Source organism: Anolis carolinensis, chromosome 6 (genome assembly GCF_035594765.1).
Source record: "Anolis carolinensis isolate JA03-04 chromosome 6, rAnoCar3.1.pri, whole genome shotgun sequence".
Taxonomy (NCBI): Eukaryota; Metazoa; Chordata; class Lepidosauria; order Squamata; family Dactyloidae; genus Anolis; species Anolis carolinensis.
Genome location: NC_085846.1, coordinates 78,303,675 through 78,325,773, shown reverse-complemented (window position 1 = coordinate 78,325,773; position 22,099 = coordinate 78,303,675).

The following is a 22,099-nucleotide window of genomic DNA, read 5'->3' as shown; positions in this document are numbered from 1 at the left end:
ATTTCTTTTCCCTGTACCTCTTTTTTTGTGTCTTCCAGAAGTCTTAACATTCCTATTTCACTCACCCATTTAGCTCTCCAAGATTTGAAGCCCATCTCTATTCTAGACCCTTTCCACCATGCATTACCTTAGTTGAGTGATCTCACAGCCTTGATTTTCTTTATTTATGTTTTTCATATCCTATATAAAAATGCTATAAAGAGAAATTCAAAATTATGTCTTTTTTCCAAATAATTTTTTATTTTGTTTTCAGAAAAGAGGAGAAAACCTCAAATAAACTATTAAAGGGGGGGATAGGAAACATCACAGAATATAGTATGTCCATAAGATATGGAGCCTGTTAAATAGTTCTGCACATGAGTCTGCTGTATCATTAAAGACATAGAGGGGGACAGAGTATCTTTATGCATACTGGTAGGCTAAAGTCTATAGAGAGAATATAGTCAAGAATGAACAAAAGGATAGCAGTGTAGCCTATATTTTCAGAAATAACAAAATGCTGTACAACACTTATCACTCAGCTAAATGTTAACTTACATTGAGCAACTGTGCATCTTAGTCCATATTTAACTGTGAACTACAGGTCTCTGTCGCAGGTGCTGCTTCCCTTCCAAAGGGCCTGGGTTTGGTTCCCCCAAAGGACTTTGAGGAGGATGGTGAGGCCAGAGTGGAGGGGGAAACCCTGCTCTTTCCCCAAATGGGATAGCGAGGGGGGGCTAGGGCCAGCAGGTGAGAGAGATGGATGCTTGGCTGGATGGCTGGGCAAGGAAGAAGCCCCTCCAGGACATGGCCAGCCCAGAAAGAGACAGGCAGAAACCACACTCACACTGAGGCTTTAATGTGGGAAATGGGCAGAATTCCAGTTAAAATTCCATAAAAAAAATGGTTGATTTGCAAATCTTTCTGAAACTTGGGGGGAATTATGCCCTGATTATATTGGAGATAGCTCTTGTGGTTTTTTTTTAAAAAAAATGTTCATAAAACCTTTTTAAAATTCCCAAAAATCAATGGGCGTGTGAAACATTCTGAAACTTGGGATGGTGGTGGTAACACTGGTAAATGTGTTCTACCATTGTAGCAAGTTTCATCCCAATAGCTCTAAAAATTGAATTTTGCCATAACTGTAAGCCACTCTGAGTCCTCTTCAGGGTGAGAAGCGCAGGGTAGAAATATAGGACACAAATAAATAAATAAAATGAGGGAGAAAGGAGCCCCCAGAAGCTCCCCCCTTGTGCAAGTACATAAGGAAATTGTACTGAAAAATTTACTTCATTATAGTTATGATACAGACCCCTTATAATATTTTAGAAACACTTTAGACATTATTCACCACCACACCCCAATTTAATAATGGGTATTGAAGCATTTTTTTTTCATTGATAGCACAGGCCTAGTATTTACACACTCTACTCCCAAACCTTATCAGCAGTGGGGCTGGAGTCCCAATCATTCAGTTGGACCAAATCTTTCTGGATGGTGACACTTTTTCTGTTGTTTGTTACTACTGTAGTGGCCACAAGGCTTGAAAGCTTCTGGACATCACTGGATACATTTGCTGATTTCAGCAAAGGTACCTGCCTGACCTGGGGAAAAGAGGGGAGCGATCTCCCTACTTTCTCCAGTTCACAGTCAAAATGATAGAAAAAGCAAGTGCTATCCCTTTTTCCTCAAGGCAAAGAAAAATGGAATAGCAGCACTGGCCCATGTGAACAGATGGACCAGTTCAAATTACAACCAATTCAGATGTTCATACTATCTTCAAAGTACAGGGCTCTTCTGGAATATTTGGGAAGCTCAGGAGCATATTCCAACTTCTGTTAATGTGGGGCAAAAATGGGTTAAGCAGTATTATGCCATGTTAGGAACTGGAAGCTCCTGAACATCAAGTGAGTGTCCACGAGTGACGTCTGGCTTAATTCGGGGTTTGCGATGCATTTCAACATATTTAAAGTCACATGAAAAAATAACCCCAAGCTAAGATCATATTCACCTTACACACTCACCTCTTTATTTATTGTACAGAATTCTTTCAAATTAAATGACTGAAAATTAATTGAAAATATTTGGATTCATAGACCATAGTTTTTCATAAGAAACTACATCCACAACTCAACTCAAAGTGTGCAATTTAAAACATCTTGAGCTAGTTAAAGGTTAGTTATATTGATGAATACCTGACTTATAAGATCAATCAAACCCTGATAGCAAATGTATCTTGGATTTCAAAAATATTTTTATATCTTTCACAGTTGATACACCATTAAAGTACCTACATTTCCTTTTTAAAAAAAGTTTAGTTCTAGGATCTGCTATGCAAAACTCATTAACATCATAGTCTCCTTCAGTAATTACCTGAAAGTGAGCAGAGAGCATTAGGGAAAATGAAGAGCTGAATTACCACTTAATGAAAGGAAAAGGCGACAGACAAGTTAAATTGACTGTTTGTCTGCTATGCGGCAGCCACACCCTGCTTTAAAGTAATTACATGACAGAAGCATATTTCTCACATCACTGTAGTATTTACACTCTGAAAAAAAGCTTTTACACTTCAGAATAAAAAAATAGATATTGGAAGTTAATACTAAAGCACCATTTTCAACTGTAATCCAAAGTACCATTCAGAAGTAGAGAAAATTATTCATGAAACAGAGATGTTGATAATAATCACTAACATGCAAGAGAGTTTAATGCATATGTAGGAAATGTGATTCTAGATGTTGTTTTGTATTTCAGTTAGGAAGAACTACTCAGATTTCATAATGTGCTTTCTGGATATGTAAATTATTCTTTTTAATGAAGGAAAAGTTTCATGAGAACCACCACTCCTCTTAATATTCCCCCAGTAACAGCAAGAGTATGCCTCTGGGCAGCTAAACAAAGAAACCTGAAATGGATGGTCTCACATGAGGGTCTGCTTCCAGGGGCAAACCAAGAATAGGCAACTTGGAAGGCCCTGGACAGACTCAGAAGCGGAGTGGACAGATCAAAAGACAACCTGGCAAAATGGTACTACTTAGAAGAATCCTCCACCTTGTGTGACTGTGGAGCAGAACAAAACAACTCTGCATCTGTATGCTTGCCCACAATGCCCTGCCTCGTGCACAGAGGAAGAATTGTTGAAAACTACAGACAATGTGGTTGTTGTTGCTCGTTTTTGGTCTAAAATTATTTAGTTGCTTGTGCTCCCTGCATTTTATCAATTTTATATTTATCTACGCAAAGCTTTTGACATGAAATAAATAAATAAATAAACTTGCCTTTGACCCTATTTCTGTTTGGCATATACAAATTTGCAAAATTAAATGCAGTGAGGTGACAGACAAAACTGAAAAGATCCCAAACTTTGCAGCAAACACTCTGCCCACCAGATTTTGTTTCATTGCATTTTGTTATGATGCAACATGAAAAGCTCAGGTAGAATGTGTTGCAAATAATTAATTGTCTGTAATTACATGTGGAATGTTACATGAGCAGTCTAACAAGTGAAAAGCAGTTCTGAATTTTAACAATAATGTCCACATGTTTCCTTTTGTATATACCAGTGGTTCCCAACCTGTAGTCTGTGGACCACCAGTGTTCCCCAAGAACGAAAATATGGTCCGCAGTCTCATCATTACTACACCGTTGCAATGAGAGAGACTGGTCTCACAAAACCCCCTTATAGTGCCAAGGGAATGGGAATTTCAGAAGGGGAGAGGCTGACTACCCACAAACAACCTCCTGAATGCTGCTTCTCCTCTTTCTCTCTCCACCTGAGCAGAGCCATTCCATGTGGCACCTGGAAGTGGGAGCAGCTTGAGGCCTTTGTTCTTAGAAGTGTTCCTGAGGTTATTTGGGGTGCTGATTCAGAAAATTGCATTACCACATTAGCTCTAGATTATTAAATATGGTTTTCTGTTGGCGAGCATATGACGACTACTAGATGGCATATATTCTGTATTGGAAACTAGAGCTGATGTGGTCTAGCCGATGAAATTTTCTGAATCAGATTCCCAAATAACCAAACCAAATCTAAAGTTGACCAAAAACTGATTTGTAAAGTTGACCAAAAACTGGTCAAAGTGGTCCCTGGTCAAAAAAGGTTGGGAACCACGGGTATATTGTTATCCTTTGAGGTTTGGTTCCCATTTTCCATGGATACTAAAACCCATGGCTGCTCAAGCTCCTTATATACAATGGCACTGTAAAACGGTATCCCTTATATAAAATGGCAAAATCAAGGTTTGCTTTGTGGAATATTTCAATAAACATTTTCAAGCTGTGGATGGTTGAATCCTTGGATGCAGAATCCATGGTTATAGAGAACTGACTTATAAGAAGAACTAACGATTGCACAGTTGTACTTTTACTCATTCTTTTTTGTCTCAGGAATAATTTTTGTCCATTTGGTAGCGGTTTTTGCATTGTAAGGTTTTCTCTAAAACAATTTTAAAATGAGATGTTTTTATTGCATTACTAATAAAGAACACCACATGTTACTAATAAATAATGCAATAGGCTACTAATGCCAAGATACTTTATTTTTAAAACAAATCCTAATGAGTTGCAACTAACAAGTAATAAGCAATTGGGCTGAATTACTTCTTTAAAGTAATTAGGATGGACTGGAAGCCAGTTGTACCATGGGTTTATAAACAGTCAATGTATGGAAGACTTTTATTCCCATTGCAAATTTCTTAACAAAAAGGTTTTATATTAATCTTATTTGTTTCTATGGCAAACATGCTCTTTCAGACAGCATTATGCTGTAATTGCAGCTAAAATATCAGCTAGAATTGCAATAGGGAAACATATTGCTGAACTTACATGTTATTCTGAATTAATTAAATACCCCATTAGAGCCAGGCCTTCCTGAAATGTCTAGATCTAATGGGGTATTGGGCCTGTGGGGACTCACTTCTGGGTAGTCCCAGGACTACCCAGGAGTGTGTCCCCATTTGCCATCCTGAACCTTTTGGACTCCTGGATCCCAAACATCTGGGATGGCACTTACCACCTCCCCCCAGCCTCCTATCCCCCCCCCCCCACTAAAAAGTTAATAAAACTTACACAGCCACCATTATGGTCTTTCTTGCAGCCTCCTGGTGCAACGAAATGACACACCAGGAGACTGAGGGGGAGTGCCGAGGAAGCTCCCCTACCCCCGGTCTCCTGGTGCAATAATTTCCTCATACCAGGAGGATGTGAGGAGAGCCATAATGGTGGCTGGATAAGTTTTATTTACTTTTTAGGGGTTCTTTTAGGGGACTTTGGGGTGGTTGCATGGCATCCCGATAGTAATCGGGGTGGCATATAGCCACCCTCCCTGGGAAAGCCCAGGTTTTGAAGAGTTTGTGTGGGACAGAGAAGTGCCCCAAGGGAGAAAGTGCTAGTTTGATAAATAGGTACTTTACTGATTTCCCCATGTGATTTGAGGACACTTACAAAGGAAGAGAGGCAATAATATTGTGTATCACATTTACAATATTAACTAATTATGTAACCTTAATGTCACCTGAGGAAATGTCTAAAGGGAATTTTGAGATAATTCATAGTTAAGCACACAAACACAAACATACTAACACAACATCACAGGGAATCCGGAATTCATTTATGGCACACAGTTCAGTCACCATCATGGGACAGCTGGGAGGCGAATGGATGAATAGATTAATTCCATAAACCAGAGCAAGCCTGACCACCTGCTTACCAATTGGTGGCCAGATTCTTCTTGCATTATTTTTATGAATGTAAAAATAGAGCCAGATTAGAAGAGGTGATGATCCAAAGCTAATTTATATTTTGAGCAAGCAGAAACTATGGAATTTAAACCATGTTGGCCAAGAGGATACTGAGCTTGGCCTATCCAAAATAGTGAACTGCATTTTGCCTACACATCGGATAGATTTCTGCCATACATACTTAAAAGGTGGCATGCTACTACTTTCTCTTGTTAATTTGTTTTTTCAAAACAAATTGTCTCTGGGAAACCAACAGGAAAACACAAGAAGGCTTCCACGTGAAAAAATCATCATCTCTAGATCTCGGTAAAGTTCAGTTCGCTAATTCATGAATCACAAGAAAAGTGCAAACAGCATCTATATTATGCTTTAGGTTAGGAATATGGTAGGTGCAATACTCTACAATGCACACTAGGTGATACTATTGCTACATGAACATCCCATATTCCACTTTTTAAAAAGCTGCAGGAAATACTGTCTTCAACCCCTTCCTCTTCATTTTATTCATAAAATCAGCATGACAGGTCTAACAGTGCTAGAAATCTGTGTTCTGGGCTGGAAGAGAAATACGTGCTGGTTTTATAATTGCATGTCTGAAGCACTTGGTGTCTGGGAATATCATAAATCTTTCTCATACTATCATTATTGAAGCACCCTCACCTCCACCTGTTTTTCTAACTCCCTAAGAAAAGATGTAAAGTGGAAAAGAAATGTAATTCGCAACCTTTGTTTATTTAAATTTCTATTGGACTTGTCAGATGTTGTCTGTTAACAACTTCCCTTTCTTCCTTGAAGTACTTCTGTTGTATTATTTGATATTGTGATGCTATTGTAAACCATATCAGTGTGTAGTATCATGTTTTATGATATACTCATCCTACAAAAAAATAAGTATGAGAGGGGTTGGCAACTTGAGGCATCAAGGATAAATCGGTTTTAGAAAGGTGCTGCTTGTTTATCTGCTACCATTCTATGGGTTAAAAAAAAGTAGTGAAACATAACTTGCAACAACAGGAGAGAAACTTTTTTTCATCTGTGGCAGATGCATGTGTTTTAGGTAATTTGTTGGCAGCTGCATGAAGTTGCTGGACAGGGCTAAAGCCAACCCTGGAAGTGTCAAAGAAAGGAATGGCATTTCCCACCCATTAGTCGTGCTTTCCTTTCCTTCTCACTATTTTTGGCACCATCACCCCACTTTCCCTGTGTTGCTCTCTCCACTCTGTTCCAGTAACTGGACCTATAAACAGACGAACCATCTTCCCATCATGGGATCTCCTCTCCCTGTCAGTGATGTCAGGGTAATCTCTGGCCAATCCCTGCGTGGATCCTGGCCAGCATGGTATCTCAGCCAATCAGGAGGAGGCACGGAAGTCTGAATAGCTGTCAAAACCATATAAAATGTATTTTTCTGTGAGTTTATGCTTGTATATTTGAAGCATTTGCTGGTACTTGCATCCCTTTTGGCCAAACTGAATAAACCTCTGTAGCTTTGCCTTCAACCTGGAGTGCTTTTCCTATGTCCTAGCTGATCTGGTTTTGTGGAAGCTCACTGGGTATGGACTTCTCTATCTGTTGTCCTATCTGAAATCTCAACAATAAGAATGTGAGAAATACAATTTTCTGTTTCCACAAAATTTAATTTTGAAGGTTTATATACATCTTAGTCAAAATATCAGTACAATGGAATCTCTACTTAAGAGCATCCCAACTTAAGAATGTTTTTGAGTTAAGAGCTGTAGGCTGGCCCAGGCTTTGCTTTGACATAAAAGCAGAGTTTGAGTTAAGAGCTACCTCAAGAGGGAATGGTAACATGAGAGTACAGGGCTTTAGGGCTTCGAGGGAGCAGCCTCAGTGCCTCATGATCTTGTTTGCTTTGAGAGATTGCTGTCTGCTTTGCTCTTGTTTGCTTTGAGGAACTTTGAGTTAGTTGATTTTCTGCAGTTTTTATTTCTGGTATGTTTGGCTTCATGAAGAGGGGGGAGAGAGAGAGCAACAGAGGGAGGGAGGCTGAAATGAATAGAGTTACGAAGAAAATGATGCTTCTGCCTCTTCACTTTGTATGTTGTGCTTTCTTGCCACAACTTTGTGCTTCTAGCATTTTAAAGTTGTTCTTTTTTATTGTTGCATGTGAATGTGCAGGTTTTGCCTTCCTGTTACACTGGCCAACACACATTTTGTTTGCCTCAAATGTGCTTCCTTGCCACAACTTTATACTTCTGCAATTTTGAAGTTGATCTTTTTGTTGTGAATGTGAATTTATACATTATTTGTCATTTATAAAGTATATTTTCTTATGTAAAATACGTGACAAAAACGGGAGGGTTGGGGGGCTGAACAGCTTAATAACATTTCAACGCAATTCAATGGGAAGATCTGCTTTGAGATAAGAGAGCTATGAGTGAAGAGCTTGGTCACAGAAAGAATTACATTCTTAAGTCAAGGTATCACTGTATTAGTACTGTCTCCAATTGAAGGAACTCATATATCAAAAGACTTCAGGGGAAATTGCATTATGAGGATTGTCCTTGTGAACTAGATTCATTCCAGATTGTTCATTAGGTGATCTGGAAAGAACAGAGGTTGGCAAGGAAAGTAATTAGTGAGCTCTCAAATTAGGTTTGTGTAGTGTTAAAGGCATGACTCAAGCCAATAAAGAAAGGAAATTCGAAGATAAGTTTGTTATTATGTTACATTTATGCTGCCAAAGGCCTGATTACAATAAAGAATTGCCTGTATGGGGAAAGCATGGTTAAAGCAACAATGAGCTGGGAAATTCTACTGTGCAAACTCTATAAAATTAACAGGAACCATAGATGAGCATGACCATGCTATTCTATGTACCCCAAGCACTTCCATTTGGCAGCAAGACGTATCTTACAATGATGGCCACACTAGCTGGTAATTTGTTAGAGCCGATGTCCCATTCCCACCCTACCTCCTACTATTTGGTGCAATTGCTTTGGGTGTTTTATAATAATGTATAGAAACTGAAACAGCAGCTCCACTACAAGAATGCTTCTAAGCAACTGTCTATTGGACTAAGCACATGACTTCTGAGGCAAAATGTGAATTCCCAATGTAGCAGCTAGTTGAAATAACTTTTAAGGTTTAAGGATAAATATAGTAGCAATAGATTCTCACTCCTCCCCACTCTAATTTATTATATCTTTCTAGTCAGGAGTAAAATGACAAGGTCATTTCTCTTTCAGTCTCTTAAGACTGCTTTCAGGTTTGGAAGAGTATTTCAGCATGGAACCATGCTTAAAGCATTGAAAGGTTTTTATAAATTATCATGAAATAAAATTAGAGAAAGCATAAAACTGTAAATAGCCAAACCAGTCCAACTGTTTTATTCCCATATTGATTTGTGAATATTAAGGGCTGACACTTTTATAACATTGGGTACAATGAGAAGACTAGAGGAGTTAAAAGTTTTGGATGTTATGAAAATCACTGGATTGCCAGTTGTATTCTTATTCTTATTATTATTGCACAGTCAGGGAAAAGGCAAAGTTATGTTCTGCCTTAGATGCCAAAATAACTGACTATCTGACTATATGGTTTTACTGGTCTTGTAAGCTTTTTTTACCACAAGTAGATACCAAAAATGCATCCTATCTTACACATTTACTATGGCTTCATCATATTCTCTGTGTTCATCAGCTCGTCAATGCAAGGAGCTACAATTAATCACATAACATTTTTTTTTTTTTTGGTAAAAACTGGATACTGAGATTGACACATGTACTGTATATATCTCTTTGGGCTTTCTGCATTTCAGTTCCTGCTGATCTCACTGTTTACTGTCTCCATAGGATAATGCTCCATGTTTCTAATGAAGTGGGCTGCAATCCATAAAAGCTTATCCTGTAATGTCTTTACGACATATAAGGGACCAACCCCATCCTCTGACCATCCTGCAAAGCATGGATAGATATAGGTACAAGGAAGATTTCAAGACATACCATTTTTTCATGATCTCTCAAAAAATTGACTCAAGCTTATTGAAATTGTAAATCCCATGACAATGTTTTATTATTCATTAATAAAATACTTTAAAATAGAACAGCTAGTGAGTTTGAACCATATTAAGAAACATATTTATCAGAATTAAGACTAAGCAACTATAGTCCTGCTATGTTTAAGATACTTTTGTGTCCCTTAACTAAGCAGCCTATAGCACATTGGAAAAGCTAAGTGTTAGTTCAGATGAACCTGGTTCTCTCCAGGTTGATAAAAAATCAAAGTTGATTTAGGCTCAAATCCCATATACATATAGCTGGAAATTAATTCTCTCTAACTCGGTGGGGCCTATTTCTGAATAGAAAGGAGATAGGATGTATTTTAGGCTTCTTGTCTTAATGAAATGAGTTGTCTTCTTGAAAGGCAGATAAAGCAGTAAGGCAAAATGCCTGGATAGGTAAAGTTATGTGATATTTTGTTTCATATTTAAAAATCTGTCATTGGTTGATATGGACAGGAAGAGAATTCTATAGTTCCAAGGGCAAGAGGAGACCAGCAACTCTGATGTCAATGTGGCAGTCAACCTAAAGGAACTATTTCAAGATTCTGAAACTATTTGGGAATGGAGTTCAGCATCATGGACAGCTTCTTTAAAGTCCAAAGTAAAACCTGGAGTGGTTGACCATGGTGGCTCCAGCCTGTTGTTGCAACCAAAACCTTACTTCAAAAAAGTAACTTTTCAAAATCATCATTATCTTCTTCACCCATATCTCATCTATGCCTCAAAGTTGGGACTCAAGATGGCTTACAATCTAAATTTAATACAGCTTAAACATATAAAAGATTCACATTAATATAGACTCAAACTATTTATGGTATTCCCAGCACCCTGCATCCTAAAAGCAAGATGACTTAGACTAACCCTGATAACATTTGCCATCAGTTACATATATCTGTTTTCTAAATGGATTACAGTATTATGAAATCTTGAGTAGCCACCAGGTGGTGCTTGAATGTCTAAAATCACAATTCATTCAGGTATGGGATAGAATTCTGTCTTTAACCATGTTCTGGGGATGTCCCTATCAGGGCCGTAGCCAGAAAAAAATTTCGGGAGGGGTTTTGAAAATTTCAGGGGGGGGGGGGGGGTTGAACCCCTAGCACATACCCCTCCTCGCTACAAACCTGTCAATACCTGCTTGAGATAGTGCCTGGAGGGACTCTTAATGTTTTGCATCTCATAGACTTAGCATGGGGATTTGGTTAACCAGTTAAAATTCATGAGTAAACGAGATTTTTTTTTATAACTTGAAAAATTTCGGGGGGGGGGGGGTTGAACCCCTAACCCCCCCCCCCTCGCTACAGGCCTGGTCCCTATATAGAGAGTAAATTTATCTTAAAGAAGAGCATGGCACTTAATTTTCTTGCGTCAAACATGCAGTTAGCAAACATATTTCTCTTTAATGCTGTGGACATCAGTGTCAATTTTTTAAAGACCAGATCTTCAATAAATTTTGTTGAGTACTCTCAGTTTGCTTCTGATTTATGGCAACCTTAAGGTAAACTTATCATGGGGGTTTCTTGGCAAGATTTGTTCAGAGGCAATTTGTCTAAGATTGAGAGAGTGTGACTTGCACAAGGTCACCTGGTGGACGTCCATGACCAACAGGGAATTGAATTCTGGTCTCCAGAGACAGTCCAATGTCCAAATCACTGCACCACAATACATTTAAGCAATTCTACACACAGATACATATCTACTCAAGAATTTCAGTCAACCAATTATCGCTTTTAAAACATCCCAGTGATAATGAGATTTGCACACTCTTACTCAAAAGAAATGCAGAACAGAAATATGTTTTCATGTTTTACATACTGAAAGTAAACACAGTTTGCATAGAGAAGCCATAACCAGTGGTTAGAACATCAAACAATTTTTTAAATAGTGAATATTTATGTGAATATTGGACTTTGTGGAAGATTCAATTTCTAGTTCGCCATAAAAATCTAGTAGCTATCATACTGTTGATTTTTTAAAAATGAATTCTTGGACCGGTCATTCTCTCAGCCTGACATACCACAAGATTATTGTGAGGTCAAAAAGGTATAGAGAATAATCATGAATCCTGATTTCATAATATGAATGTAAGTAATACATAAATACCTGTGATGAGTCATGGGCCATGTAGTCCCGTTCATGGCACTGTAGTCCCAGATGAAGAGGAGAACTTGGGTTTTTCACCGTCTCAGTCAGAATTGGAACCTTCCCAGCCAGATTTGGGAACCTTGCACCTGCAAGAGATTTGTCTTCCAGAAATCTGTCAAACAAGCCCTGAGTCTAAATCTCCTGTGTTTTCTCGCCACGAGTTTTGTAAACAACAGAGAGGAGTTCAAGCGGCCTCTCGTAGGAGTGCTAGGATAGCTGCTAAGAATTCAGCTGATTAAGCCTGCTTTCCATGGGAAACCTTAAGGAGTCATGCATCTGGACTCAGAGATTAGCTTTCGTTTCTGGTTCCCCAGAGAACTGCTCTTTGGTGGGAAAACTAGACCCTATTTAGGTGTTTTACCCACAAAGGGGTTTTGCGGAGTCAATTCGTCAGCTACTGGAGTAAGTTGTGTGTGGACAGCGCGCTCCGTTTCCAAGCCTCGTTCCTGTTTCAAGCCTTGTTCCTGATTCCAAGCCTTCGCTCCGTTTCCAAGCCTTCGTTCCCGTTTCCAGCCTTGTTTACCTCCACGGACCTTGCCTTGTTTTCCGGATTTTGCCAAGTAATTCCACGGATCTTGTTCTCGCTCCTCGTTCCTTGTTGCCTTGTTTCAAGTTATTTCCTAGCCTTGCTCAAGTTCAAGGACTAAAGGACCTTGTCATCTCCCCTCACTTTGCCTGGCAAAGTGAGTGTTTCGGTTATTGGATTACAACTTTGGACCTTAATATTTTATATTGGACATTGTTTCTTTGGACTAATTTTGACCTTTCCTGAAAGGTCTACTTCTGAACTATTTCATACACTTGCTTTTATTAACTTTACATATTTCCTTAATAAAGATATTAGATAGATTCTGGCCTCTGTGTATGGTTATTGGTGCTCTGCAGCCTGGGTCGTGACAGTACCTATATCACAAGTAGCATAAATTGAAGACAAGTTTTCTGTTTCCCTTATAGAAAGTTTGAAGTTACAAAATGGCATCTATGAGATGAACAATCCATATTCCTCTTCTCTTTGAAAAGGTCAACTATCTATCTGTAATGGTCTGCAATAAATAATAATAAACCTAGGAAATCATGTGTGTGCCTTGCTAAAAGGAAAGTGGTATAAAAAAGGAAAGTACTATTATAGTACTACTGGGATTTCTTAGGTTTAATATCATAATGTTTTACATCTAATGAATACTAAAAGAGAAGGCCAGAGAAACATTGGAGCGGAAAACTATTGTTTATAAAGGGAGGAGAAAATCTAGTTTTTCATAGGTTGTCAAATTGGCATTTTATCAAGGAATGTTCACAGGATAATTATATGGACTCCCTGTATAAAGTCTATCTGCCCCTCTACTTTCTGCATGATTTCTTTTACACTCCTGGAAAACTGCTTGTTACCTGAAGATATGACAAGAAACACCTGCTGAAATTCCTATTCTACACAATCATTAAAGGTACAGAAGCTGTCTCCTGTTTTCACTCTGTAAGCCCCAGAGTCTTGTTTTTCCTGACACTGCAAAAATAACAAGTAAACACAGTTAGTGGGAAACAATTTAACATAATTATATTTTATGTACTTGGATAGAGAACTTGATGTTTAATCAATGTTGGTTTTAATAACTAAAAGTGGATACAGGTAAACCATACCTTCTATGTTTGAAGATATTGTTCTGAAGCTGACACCCACAACCAAAGTAAGTGAGAAATGTCACTGCTAAAGTTAGTTTCCTGCTTTAATTGCTAGTGTTCTGTGGATTTCTGTATGCAAGACAGGCAGAGTTCATTCCTCACCAAGTCTTGCTAATCTTGCAGTGGGAGGAAGAAATTGACAAATCAGAAGGGCAAATATGGAGATAAATAGTTACATCTATATCTGGAACCACACTTATGCATGTTACATCTGTTTAAAGTAGTCTGCTAACCATATTCAAGCTCTGTGCCACTATTTAAAATTACAGGGGAAGCCCTGACTACATTGAGTAATATTTTTGCCTTGAAAGTAATTCCATATGCTTGCTTTTCCATCTAATTATACTGCAATTATAGAGCAATTTTTGCTCAAATAATTAAAGCTAAATCTGTGATGAAATATTGCTACTGTATGGATTTTTGAAAGATCACCTTAAGGTAGTCATGCATAATTTCATCATCCTAGCTTTCAGAATTCTAAATTATAAAGCACATGCATATAATTTCAAATTGCAGCCTTCTACACTTCCACAATCCAAACCCAGCAGTCACTTGTTTATATTCACCAAGTGATAGGCAAGTGTTGGTACTGATGAAGCATTGTTCATATTGTAAAACTCAAAACACCTGCACTGTAGCATGTATATTATTATGTAATTTCCATTAATTTAATGCATCTGTTGTTGCCACTATGCCGTCACACCTGGGGCTATAATTCTTAGCGAAAGAGGCATGGACGTGACATCTTTCCCCCAGGGGATTGCTTCTTGCCCTCCTTTAGGAAAGCTGGAACTCCCAAGGATCAAATAACTCAAAGCTGGTTTTATTGTTTACAAAAGGTTATCCCTTTAAGGCAATAAGCTGGAAGTTTCAAAGGGGTAAAGGAAAATATAAATTACAGTCTCTGGTTGTCTTGGGTCCAAGGAGCTTTGCAGCTGAGAAGCTTTTCCAGGTCCCTCTTTCTCAATGGCTGTGAATGCCGAAGCAATCCTCAACCTCAGTCCAAATGGCCTATGTTTGAAGACACGGAGCCTTCCTCTGGTGCCAAAGAACTGATTTGAAGGTGCTTGAGACTTCTCAACATCGTCCAGGTTGGTCTGAACATGAAACATAAGTCTCAAGGGTAAGAACCTCAGAATTGGTGCTGGGAGATAACTTAATCAAGGGCTTTTAGAACCAAGTCTCTCTCTCACGTCCATCTGATAGAAAGCTTGATGGTGGAATGAAAAAGGAAACACTGTCCTACTCCAGGAAAAGGTGGAGCCAAACAATTGAGCTGAGGGAGCAATATAACTGGTGCAAACAACATTGATTGACAGTTATAAATAACCAATCAATCCAACTACATTTACAGGGTAAAAGGGGCAAAATCAGGCATGATACAACAATTCAAATCTTGCAACTTACAGTTCCATATATAGATGGCACCACTTGCGCCGTCACAACCACTCTTGCCCTTTCCAAATATAATTTTCAAAATCTTATGAAGGTATTTCAGGTTTAGGGGAGCTTATGTTAACAAACACGTAAGGTATGAACATAAGATAAGAGAGATGCACTTTTTCTGGTTTGGAACACTAAGTCTGCAAGTTAAAGATTTTTAAAAAGGACAATCAACCAGAATAGGTCCAAAGGGGGGAGGGGGGTCAAGTCAAGGACAAGTTGATTTTGAAGCAAAAACATTTAATACATCAGAAAAATATGGCAGTAGACGCCGGAGCCCCCGGTCGTGCAGCAGGTTAAACTGCTGAACTGCTGAACTTACTGACCAAAAGGTCTGCAGTTCAAATCCGGGGAGTGGGGTGACCTCCTGCTGTTAGCCCCAACTTCTGCCAACCTAGCAGTTCGAAAACATGCAAAGTGAGGACATAAGTAGGTACCACGCCGGCAGGAAGGTAACAGTGCTCCATGCAATCATGCCGGCCACATGACCTTGGAGGTGTCTACGAACAACACCAGCTCTTTGGCTTAGAAATGGAGATGAGCACCAACCCCCCAAGTCGAACATGACTACACTTAATGTCAGGGGGAAACCTTGACCTTTTATAGCAGTAGACACCCAACAGTTTGTGGTCAATACAAGTTATTTCTATAAAATGAAAAAAAGAAGGTAGGTAAGCAGCTGCTAAAAACTGTATACCTGATCAGTTGAAAATGCTATGTGGATGGAGCAGCTAAGGTAAAGGGGCAACAGACTGAGGCATCTCTATAGATCCTTCTGATTCTGTCTGTCTGTCTAGAAATGTTGCTTAACTTGCTTTACCCCCGGTGGCAAAGTGTGTTAAAGCACTGAGCTGCTGAACTTGCAGACCAAAAGGTCCCAGGTTCAAATCCCAGGAGCGGAGTGAGCACCCGCTGTTGCTCCAGCTTCTGCCAACCTAGCAGTTCGAAAACATGGCAATGTGAGTAGATCAATAGGTACCGCTCTGGCGGGAAGGTAACGGCGCTCCATGCAGTCATGCTGGCCACATGACCTTGGAGGTGTCTACGGACAACGCCAGCTCTTCGGCTTAGAAATGGGGATGAGCACCAGTCCCCAGAGTCAGACATGACTGGACTTAACGTCAGGGGAAACCTTTACCTTTTACCTGCTTTACCCCTTTGCAGACTTTGCCTTCCTTTGCTCTCTTGATTTGTTTCTAATTTGGGGCCCATTACCTGGAGTGGGGGAGATACCTGAATGTGAAAAACATAATCTGAATCTTCTTCTTTATGGAGTTCAAAAGAAAAGGACCCCTGTGTTTAAAGTAATGGGATCAGAGTTTGAGCCTTTTATGCAGATATTAACATTATCTCTGGCCACTGGACTATCTAAAATTTCACACCTGGGACAAAGAAAATCAGATAATCAGACAGCCCAGATACAAATGGGATTGCCCAACCTCTGAAAACTACACCAGTGGGGGTGTGCCAGTCTAAGTCAATTTGGCCAGAAGGAAACAAGATAGTTAAGCAATGATTGCTCTCTTGAATGCAACAATGAGACCATTTTCTAGATAGTAGGAGATAGGAGATTTCAAATAAAAACCAGTTTGGATTTTAAAATGCAGCTTGTCTTCTTCCAAGATGATCAGGGATCTAGAACATCCTTCTCTGCCCTATAAGAATGTCTGTTACAATGTTCAAGTTTTAGCAAGAAGTGACTACCTGCCAAAATACTTGCAAGTCATATTTATTGAGAATAGTTTATAATAATACAGCCTTCTTCAGATCACTTATAGGTATTAAAATCATGGTTTGGTTTCTTTGATCAAAGCTATTTAAGCATAAAGTCTGTCTGCTGTAAAAAGACATATTTGATTTGTCATTTTTCTAGGAGTGCCAATATTCTCCAGCACTCAGGAGGAATCTTAATCAGTTGGAATACAATATCAACTTTGCCAACATAAAAAGGCAGGAGAGAGAGCATCTCCTCAGAGAGCTGAAGACTAACCAGGTTTTTCTTTTGTTGGGCAAGACAGCTCAAGGCCCAGCAGCCAATGAGGCCCCTTCTACACTGCCATATAAAAGTCAGATGATCTGCTTTAAACTGGATTATATGGCAGTGTAGACTTATATAATCCAGTTCAAAGCAGGTAATGTGGATTATCTGATTTGATAATATGACAGTGTAGAAAGGGCCTGAGCCTCTGGTTTAGGCAACCAAGACGTTTCAACAAAAGTGGCTACACCAAATTCTCCTCCTCAAGATGGGATTATCTTGTTTTGGCAGTGTGGAAGGGATTTGAATTGTAGATGAAAATGTCATCCACAATCAATTAGGCAGCAATGGGGAAAACAGAGAAGGGAGGATTGGAAACTTGTCCTTCCCAGCAAATTGCTGCAGCCTCTCTAGCTTGTCTATGCTTCCCCATTAATAACTTTCAAATTGACCACACACTGATCTTCTTTGGCTGTATATATCTTGATATTAATCTATGAAATGCTGGAGACACAGCGTGCAGTGTAAGCAATGTTTACTTTGGAAGAACCCATCTAGCAGTGACCTTTTACGTAAATAACATCAGGGAAACTGGTTAGGGCTGAAAGCCTTCAGCATTATAAAGCAGGCCAGCTCTCACCAGTGTTGTACACAACATCCCTCTTAGCATATCTTTGTTTGAAATCTTCAGTTGCTATTTATGACCACTGGATCATTTATGACTATTTGCTGTTGAATCTTTTGGATCTCTGAAATTCATTTATTACCTGACTGGTCACCTTGGACAGTTCTGAGCACATATTCTTTATCCCTTCCCCTTACATCATCATCATCATCATCATCATCATCATCATCATCATCATCATTTAATTACTTATTAATCGCCCTCCATCCACGATGCTCTAGGCAATTTACAAGATAAAATTGTAAAGGATAAATATACATACTTACAAATATTGATTAAAAATTAAAATAGATTAAAAGCTCTAGTAAAGAGCCAGGTCTTGAGTGCTAGGGTAAAAGGCCCTAACTCACGCATGGCTCTCATATAGGGTGGCAAGGCATTCCATAAGGCAGAGGCAGAAATAGAAAAAGCTCTGCGTCTGGTCCTCTCCAAGTGCACTTCTCTAGGACCCGGTACATAGAGTAAGTCTCGTTGGGATGGTCATTGTGACCTCCAATGATGGGAAAAGGAGAGACGGTCCCTAAGATACGATGGGCCCTGGCCGTAAAGAGTTTTAAAAGTCAGGACTAGCATTTTATATAGACCATGGTAATCAGTTGGAAGCCAATGCAGATGCTGCAGCACTGGTGTTATGTGGCATTTCATGGGTGTTCTTGTGAGTAGCCTGGCTGCCGCATTCTGAACAATACGGAGCTTTCGGGTCGTGGACATCGGAAGCCCAACATACAGGGCGTTGCAATAGTCCAGCCTAGACGTGGCCGTGGCATGGATGACTGTTGCCAGAGCCTCATCAGATAGATAGGGTGCCAGTTGCCTCGCTTGTCGTAGGTGGTAAAAGGCCTGTTTGCTGGCAGCAGCTACCTGAGCTTCCATTGTCAGCTGCGAATCTAAAACGACACCCAGGCTCTTAACGGTGGGCGAAGGAGATAGGGCAGCACCATCGAAGGTGGGTAGCAAGTGGGTCAGACCAGTCGAGCGGCCATGCCAGAGAATCTCAGTCTTCGCCGGGTTCACCTTCAGTCTACTAGCACGTAGGCAGTTCGACAGAGCCTCCAGACATAAGGCGAAATTGTCTGGTATTGACGTTGCTCCAGGCTCCAAGCGCAGAAGGAGTTGGGTGTCGTCCGCATGTTGATAGCAGTCTAGGCCGAAACTCCGAGCCAAACTAGCAACGTAGATGTTGAAGAGAAGAGGGGAGAGAATTGCACCTTGGGGTACCCCACATAGGAGGGGAGATCTGTCAGAGACTTGATCCATATACTCCACGCATTGGCTCCGGTTTTGCAGAAATGAGTTGAACCAATTGAGGGCCTGACCGCGAACTCCGGACATGGCGAGACGGTGAATCATTAGATCGTGGTCAACGGTGTCAAACGCTGCGGTAAGGTCGAGAAGTACCAGAAGCGCTGATCCGCCGCTATCAGACTGGCGACGAAGTTCATCTGTAATGGCAACCAGGACTGTCTCTGTCCCATGGCCAGGGCGGAAGCCTGACTGGAAAGGGTCCAGGCCAGCTGTATCATCCAGAAATTGTTGCAATTGTCCAAGTACAGCCCGCTCTATCATCTTACCCAAGAATGGGAGGTTGGAGACAGGACGATAGTTGGCAAGGGTCATGGGATCCAAGCTAGGCTTCTTTAGCAAGGGACGAACCCTTGCCTCTTTTAGGTTGTCCGGGAAGACCCCCTGTTCAAGAGAGCCATTGATGATATTACTCAACGGATCGAGTAGACCTTCCAGGCAGCTCTTCACCAGCCAGGAGGGGCACGGATCAAGGGAACAGGTGGTTGGTTTTGCAACAGCCAGGATTCTAGCGACATCTTCCTTGTCAAGCAGAGTAAATCGGTCAAAGATAGGCCCACTAAGCGGCCACAAAGTCTCAAGCTCACTTAAGGTATCAGCTGTAGGGGGCAGTTCCTGCCGAAGCACGGTGATTTTATCAGTGAAAAACTTCTGGAATGCCTCTGCTGTAAGAGCCATGGTTGCTGGGTTTTGGACTAAGGGAGCCGGACTGGTCAAAGCACGAACGATTTTGATTACTTGAGCTGGGCGCGATCTAGCAGAGGCTATTAAGGAGGAATTGTAAGATTTTTTGCATCCTTGACGGCTGATTCGTAGGACCTGCGAAAAGCCTTGAAAGTGGACAGTGACACCTCTTCGGGCTTCTGTCGCCACCGATGTTCCAGCCGCTTTCGTGCTTGCTTCATCATCCGCAGCTCATTAGTGTACCAGGGGGAGCGATTCCAGTGAGGGCGAAGGAGGCGTCTGGGGGCAATCTCATCCAAGGCAGCCAACAAACTGACATTCCAGGTGTTGACTAGCTCATTGAGAGTGACACACACAGTTCCCAGGCCTTTAAGGGCATTCAAGAACCTAGCAGGTTCCATGAGTCTCCTGGGCCGAGCAAAGATTGGTGTGGCAGGATGGGGAGGAGGAGATGGAATCTCAATCTGGGCCTTCAGGACAGCGTGATCAGACCAGGGAACATCAATTACCGTGGATAGAGATGTTCGTACTCTGATATTAAAAATCAGGTCCAGGGTGTGGCCAGCCCGATGAGTAGGGCGAGTCTTGAGTAGTGAGAGCCCCAGAGCTTCAAAGGTTGGTACTAGGTCCTTAGTCACAGATGAGGATGGCAGTGCCTCGACATGTACATTAAAGTCACCCAGAACAATAAGTCTGGGGAACTTCAGGACCCAGTCCGCCACAAGATCTAGTAAATTTAGCAGACTCTCTCCCGGAGACCCAGGCGTGCGGTCAACTACAAGAATGGCTAGGGATTCCCTGCTAGCCAGGACCACACCAACACACTCAATACCGGCTATCTTTGGAGTTGGAATAGCTTTGATGGTAAAATAATCACGGGAGAGTATTGCTACCCCTCCACCCCGACCCCCACTCCGTGGCTGTTGAAATATCTGGAAGCCTGGAGGTGTCAGTTCATGTGAGGGAATGTTATCACCCTCACGGATCCAGGTCTCTGTAATACAAATCAGGTCCGCTGCTTGATCGAGAATAAAGTCAGAGAGGGTAGCAGTTTTGTTGACAATAGACCTAGCATTGAATAATAGCAGGGACAGGAGGGGCGTTGGTAGCACTTTCTCGGCCGTATGCCTAGGGATGGAACGCAAGTTGGAAAGAGAATGAGTTTCCAATCGGCTCGATCTTACTCTGGCACTTGACCTAGGACCACTGTGATCATACTTGGGAATATCACATAGGACAGATGAAGGCTGAATCTGTCGCTGACTTTGTCTCTTTTTAGAGACCAGCATGCTATCATTCTCATATATCCCTCTCCTGATGATTACTGGGATCGTCCTCCCAGTTCTGGGTTCGTCTGTAGTGTCAGTTAGGTACCCGATGTTTGAACCACCTCCAGAAAAGGGAATGACGCAAGCCCCGAGGGTGTATGATTTTGAGCACCAACCTGTGGGCACAGCGGAGTTGGAGTAAATGCGAAGTCTCCTAAACATCGTTTAGGACGTGCAGGTGTTCCATTGCACCGAGGGAATGAGCCCCCAGCCGCTGGGTTTTTGGAATGACCCTCTTCTGTGGCTCTATCTTCCCTGTTTGTATTAATAGTGGCCCTAACTGGAGAGGTATTCATCCTTTGTGTTGAAAGTGCCTTCGGCATTCTTATCCTGGCCCTAAAACCAGCCCCCCCCCCCAAAAGTTCTAGTTTTGTAGCCTTTCTGCTGGGCTCTGTGTTTTGATGAACTAGGGCTTGTGGCTCTGACCGACACATGTTCAGAACGTTGACTTCCGGGCAATTCTGTGTTCTGTATGTCGGCGGAAATGTTCTCTGCCCTCGCAAAAGCCCCTCTGGGTGCGATCTGGGGCATCCTGAGTTAGAGCTTCTTCAGTATTTTTTTCAGCATCGGCCCCCTTAGAGTTTCTTCAGCCGGAGACATCTCCTCCGGAGGAGCTCCCACCAGAAACCGCTTCATGTGGATTCCCCTCAAGAGCAGTTACTTTGGGGATGTCCTCACCGGAAATAGGGCCTTTCCCTAGATGGTGCTTCCGTCTCTTTCTCGTACGGCGTTTGCACATGTGCTGTTTCTCTTTGGGACTTGGCCATAGGGAGGTCAATTCCCTTTTAACAATCCCCGAACCGGGCGCTATTTTCAAGGCCTTGATCTGAGCTTGTCTTTCAGACAAGAGAAGACAACGACGTCTGCAGCGATCTTCCGGCTTTTGGGCCTCGGTGATCGTCCTTGGATTCTTTTGCAGGATTGCAGAAATGTCCAATGGCTCGGCTTCCATCCACTGAGGCGGATCTGCCCCATGGCCCCCATGGCCTTCCTAGATTTTTGGTTTGACCAGGGACAGGTGTCATCAGGATTTGCCCCAAAAGGGCAATATCCCCCAAATGAGCATTCCAGGACTGTCGCCTCCTGGAAAACTCCCCCCGAGGGTATCAGGGG